Source organism: Amblyomma americanum, chromosome 5 (assembly GCF_052857255.1).
Source record: "Amblyomma americanum isolate KBUSLIRL-KWMA chromosome 5, ASM5285725v1, whole genome shotgun sequence".
NCBI lineage: Eukaryota > Metazoa > Arthropoda > Arachnida > Ixodida > Ixodidae > Amblyomma > Amblyomma americanum.
Window position 1 is genome coordinate 74,388,640 of NC_135501.1, and position 5,635 is coordinate 74,394,274.

The window sequence follows — 5,635 nt, forward strand, 5'->3', positions numbered from 1 at the left end:
TTAGACGTGTGAACCCCGATGTGAACCCTTCCATACCCGAAGCGGACAATATTCATCACATCCTCAGAGGCATTGCTCACGGCGCATTTCAGATGCTACTCGGCTAGACACCTGCCACCATCATTGAGGTCTCTAAGCTTTGCCAGAGCTACGACGAGCTCTGCAAGCAGCAGGCCTCTACGCAACCGCTGTAGTGTCTGCAGCGGGGCCTTCTCCACACTGCCCCGGGTGGTGCGACTCTTGAGTACTCGCCTCTGCTTCACCAAATCAAAGCCTTCGTTCGCGAAGAGGTCGCTCGCCAGCTTTCCCTCATTTCACATTTTCAACATCCCACCCTTGACCCGCCGCGGTGGGAAGAAGAAAAATAAAAATAATAATTGGTTTTTGGGGAAAGGAAATGGCGCAGTATCTGTCTCATATATCATTGGACACCTGAACCGCGCCGTAAGGGAAGGGATAAAGGAGGGAGTGAAAGAAAGGAAGAATAGGTGCCGTAGTGGAGGGCTCCGGAATAATTTCGACCACCTGGGGATCTTTAACGTGCACTGACATCGCACAGCACACGGGCGCCTTAGCGTTTTTCCTCCATAAAAACGCAGCCGCCGTGGTCGGGTTCGAACCCGGGAACTCCGGATCAGTAGTCGAGCGCCCTAACCACTGAGCCACCGCGGCGGGGCAGAAGAAAAAAGGAAGAAAAAATAAAAGGAGAGAGGGAATCGACGACAATTTAAAAACGCCATCCCCTAACGTGGATGGAGATGTTTTCTTTAGAGGGCGCACTATAAAAAATAAAAATAATAAAACAATTTTAAAATAAATATAAAGGCAGAAAAATCTCATTCAAAATCTCCTCAGGGCTGCCTTAGAAAACCCTCGACTTGTCGCTCGTCACCGAATTTGGTGACAAACATGAAGGGCTTGACCCCTGAGCGTTCAGGAGGCAACATTCAAGAGAAACTGTTAGGGGCAAAGAGGAACGCCAAAGAGTCCTCTAAAAAGTAGCGAAAAAAAGAGGAAAAGAAAAGAAAAGCCATTATACAAGACTTTTGTAATATGCTACTCAGACTAGGGTGGTAGCAACACGACAAAATAGAGATTACGCAACACAAGTACGTGTTTGTCAGCTCTGTGTTCAGGAAGCCCACTGACAAAAATCGGTTCTTGCAGTTTGTTGAAAGTAGCTATTGAGGACATGACAAGGCACGAATACCGTACAGCCAGGCTCTAAGATATAAACGAATCTGCTTTCGTGAAGACCTTGCGCGGACCTTGCGGAAAGGGGACACTCCGCAAGAATTGACCATTTGTAGAAAAGGAAGCGGCCTTTTCGTGCAAACAGTGAAGCTCCACCCGCACTTTTGCTCGGAAAGTGTTTTTTTGAGCAAGCATGTGTGAGGCAGCGTTCGGCAGGTCACATGCACTTCTTTTGTTGTTTTAGTGTCGTGTATTTGCCGGAACCGTGCGTTTCCCAACAAAAGATGCCGACAGAGGAGGAAAACATCCCATTTTCGTTTCTAAAAACGGGGTGGAGCGAAGATTTTTCGCGTTGTGGCGTGAGAAAAGAGCACGTGTGCCAGTGCCTGCACCTTGCTACTTGAACTGTTCGTCAGGCTCATCGCGGCTGGTTCTAATAGAAGGAAGGTTACGTAAAAAACTTGATGGTGAACCTTGAAACAACTGACGATGAACTAGCTCTGGTGAGAGCGGCGTGCGCGCCCCGTCTATGAAGACCGGTGTTTACGTGACAACAGAATGGTTCGTCGTTGATACGGGCCACATGGTTGGAGCTCACTGCGGTTGTGTTGCTGGGTGAGATATTTTGTTTACAACTGTGTGTCTCTCTAGTGCGGAACGCCAAATGGCCAAATGAAAATGTTCATGAATTTCGCCTATGCGCGAGCGAGTTTAACAGGTTAATGGGTTGCAGTTCTATAGCGCACAGATGTTTATGTTTACGCTTTCTTTATAAGGCGGGAGTCTTTGCTAACTTCGTACAGCACCTTTTGCCGCTTGGCACACTTTGCTGATTAGTAAGCGACCTCAAGTACTATCTCAAGCACTGCTCGTGCTGATACGGCAGTGCTTTGCTTTGCGCGCGAGCGGGCCGCAGGAGATATTGCGCCTATGTGCGCGAGGTTGCGCCGTTGCGCTCGCCTGTGCTCCCGCTGATCAGGCAGCAGAGCTTGACATTGTAGCATCTCTGGTCAATGTTCATACTAGTATAGCTCATTCGATTTTCAACGAATACGAGCGTGCGTAGAAGACAAATCTCTTCTGGAACGACCGAGCTGCGTGCACTACACAGCAAGCGCGAAATATAGCAGGAGCACCACTTTTCGAAACGTGCTGGATGCGCGTTAGTGGCCTCATCAGTGGCTTCGTGTTTTGCGCCTTTTATCTCGTCCCAGCCTTTATCACGTGCAAATCTCACTGTTGAAAACGTGTGCTTAGTTTAGATAGAAACGCTTTGCAGTTACATGGCTTGCCTGAAATCTGGTGCGCAATAGTGAATATTGCGTTTCTTTGTTCTTGTAGACTCAGCGAAACCTGCCATCATGTGGCAGGGCTGCTGTTCGGTGCTACTGCGAGGGCAGAGGATGCACCGTCTTGCACGGACGTACTCTGCAAGTGGATAGCTCAATCTCAAGGTATAGCACCAACTCCACGTACTCAAATCTCCAATAATGCTACGTTGCGGTTCTTCCTGCACACTAAGAGCCTTGTGTTTCAACTAGGTTCGTAGCTGTAAAAATCCTAGTGCATGCATATTACGATCACGATAAATTTCAATGGCACAAGGGCAGCTTGGCTAATCTGTGCACGTAAACTGGTTAACTCAATGTGGGGTCAAAGACCAGTTTAAATGCAGTTCACACCAGGGAAACAGCACCAGAAAAGAAGGGGGGGAGGGTTGACTTGGTCTCATTAATGCACGAATGGCAACACTGAAGATTAAATCCCAAGGTGTTTCATATCTAAGGTGGATGCTGAAACCAGTAGACCACTGCTACAAAGCACATTGTTTCATGAGTTCACATGTCATTGTTTCCTTCATAAAATGTAAAACTAAAGAAAGTCCCGGCGCTGTCGCTTGGTTATTTTACAGTCATGAAAATTTATTTACCAGTGTTACATTGTTTACTCAATACAACACATAGTGGACACAATAAACTCAAGTTTCGCATATGTTTAACAGCCATGTTTATAATTAATTTGGTTGCACAGCTGAAGTAGCCTAATTTGCTACACTTGCACTATAAATACAGCTCCAAGATGTCTTTGGTCGAAATAAAATTCCAAAAATACTCTATCAACAAGCCTCCACGTGGGAAGAGGACCTTTGCCCAATTACACCACTCCCTAGTTACCGCAACATTGAGTCACTCATAAAAAACTAGCATCCGCATGCCCAGACCGGCAAGCACTCCGTTATTTGTGTCCCACCGGCGAAGCCAAGACAAGGCACCATGCAACAAAAAGGCTATAGAAGACAGCTACGATCTCTGGAGCGAGCCTTCAGCGGCTGAGGTGCTGTCGTATATGCAGACACTCAAGCAACTAAGCCGAGAAGAGAGAGATTGGATATACCGAGAAACGGTCGGCCAAGCAGCCAAAAAGAAGTAGCATGCAGCCCGGGGTTTCTGGCTAACAGCATCATTCTTTAAAATGATCTGCCGTTGTACCAAGCCAGATGGTTTGCTAAAGGGACTTCTCTACCCATGTAATATAGCCACGTCTGAAGCGATTGCATATGGCAGAGAGCACTAGGCAGATGCGGTAGAGGCCTATGTAAAGCTACAGCACGCTAAAGATTTGAGTGTAGCAGTGCAGGATACTGGCCTTCATGTCCATAACCAGTACCCCTCCATAGCTGCACACCAGACAGGATTGTTGTTTTGATGGAGAAGGCCTACTTGGGGTTAAATGCCCCTTCTCCAAAAAAGTTATGGCATGCGAAGAAGCCTGCCTAGCCAAAAGCATTTGCTGCAGGCTAACTGAGAAGGTGTGCAGCTGAAGCGGGACTATGCCTATTTTTACTAAATTCAAAGCCAGATGGCAGTTACGGGCCATAAAAGGTGCGAACTTTTCACCTGGACCGAGGGAGACGTGCCAGAAGACACGTCATACCTCTATGTGGAGAGAATAAACTTGATTGAAGAATTCTGGAAGATAAGTTTTGTTATTTATTTACAAAACTGCAGGTCTCCATTTAGACCAAAGCATGTGGGGACTCAGTACAGCAGGTAGTTCAGAATATTTATAAGTGTCATCGCTACCTCACACTGCCGGTTCTTACACGCACGAGCCTTCTATGGAAACATGAGATGCTGGTACTCAACACTAGAGAGTAAGAGATTGCTGAACGTGGCGGTCATAAACTGAAACCGCTTTAATCGAGTCATTCCGAAAAGAACAGATTAAGGGACGCTACAGGCAACGGGTGCATTTAGAGCTGATTTTGTGAAAAGTCTGCTGCTTAATTTTGTAAAATACCGCAGTGACCTGTTATCTAAATGAAGCGCACCTCTTTCACCCATCCAGTAATAAAGAACTTTAGTTAGCGTCTCAAAGAAGCGTTTCGTACGGACTGCAGCGCCAACAAAACAGAGAGACAATCTGAAAAGAATATCACCTGTGAAATGCTTGTCAGTATTTTCAAAGCAGCCAGCTCAAGAGCCTTAAACTCTGCAAGAAATATGGTTTTGTAATCCAGGACTCTAACCGGAAAGCTCAACGAGAGAGACTCCGAAAAAATACCAACTGCTGCCTTTGACCTGCCCCAGACGCATCTGTAGCAATCACGGTATGGTGCGGGAAATGTGCAATGTGATCAAAGAGGAGTCAAGTTGCTTCGCATTAGGTAGCAAAATATAATCAAAAGCAATATCAACAGGAGATGTTGCCCAACCAACTATGCATACAGAGTTGAGATCCACACCAATGTTCGATAAAAGGTTCTGAGTAAAAACACTTGAGGGAGGCGGAACCTTGGCCAATAAGGAGTGAGAAAGAGGGCTGGGTTAGAGACGAAGATGGTGTACCCCACGACGAGCCGACTCGAATTACCGCTAAATGTACTGACAGTTAAAAGCAGAAAACGAGAGTTAAGCCTCCAGGTACAGAACTGCGGTGGAAACTAATTAAGGAAGACCTAGGCAGAGGCGCAGTGCGCGCTTTTCTAACAGCAGCAACGGATGAAGCATACATTTAGGGGAGCCACAAAAGAGTATGCAGCCAAATTACAAAATGGGTTTGACAGGCATTTTAAAGAAGTAGAAGCTTGCCCCGGCGCATGCCAAATTTTCTGTTACTTATTCGTAGTAGCCAAACCAGTGCACGCTCACGTTTCTCAACGTTAATCTTTATGTGGGGCCACCAATCCATACTGGTATCATAAATAACACCTAGACACGTCAACGATTCCACCTGAGGTATGATGTCCAAGCGATAGTGTAGGGAGATTAAGTCATGTGGGTTTTAAAAAATAGCACACTGCTTTTTAGCACATTTAATATCCAATTTATTTAATTCAGCCAAACCTCGAGCGCATTGAGGTAAACCTGGAGAGAACAATATAGGGCATGAATGCGTGTTGCAGAAGCAAAGTCGGCCATGTCATCTGCATAAACATGTA

The 5,635-nt window shown here is 46.2% G+C and overlaps 1 pseudogene; it reads left to right on the top strand.

Moving 5' to 3' along the window:
• The first annotated feature begins 1,478 nt into the window (after positions 1 to 1,478).
• On the top strand, positions 1,479 to 4,248 carry LOC144133967 (uncharacterized; annotated as a pseudogene).
• The last annotated feature ends 1,387 nt before the right edge of the window (positions 4,249 to 5,635 follow it).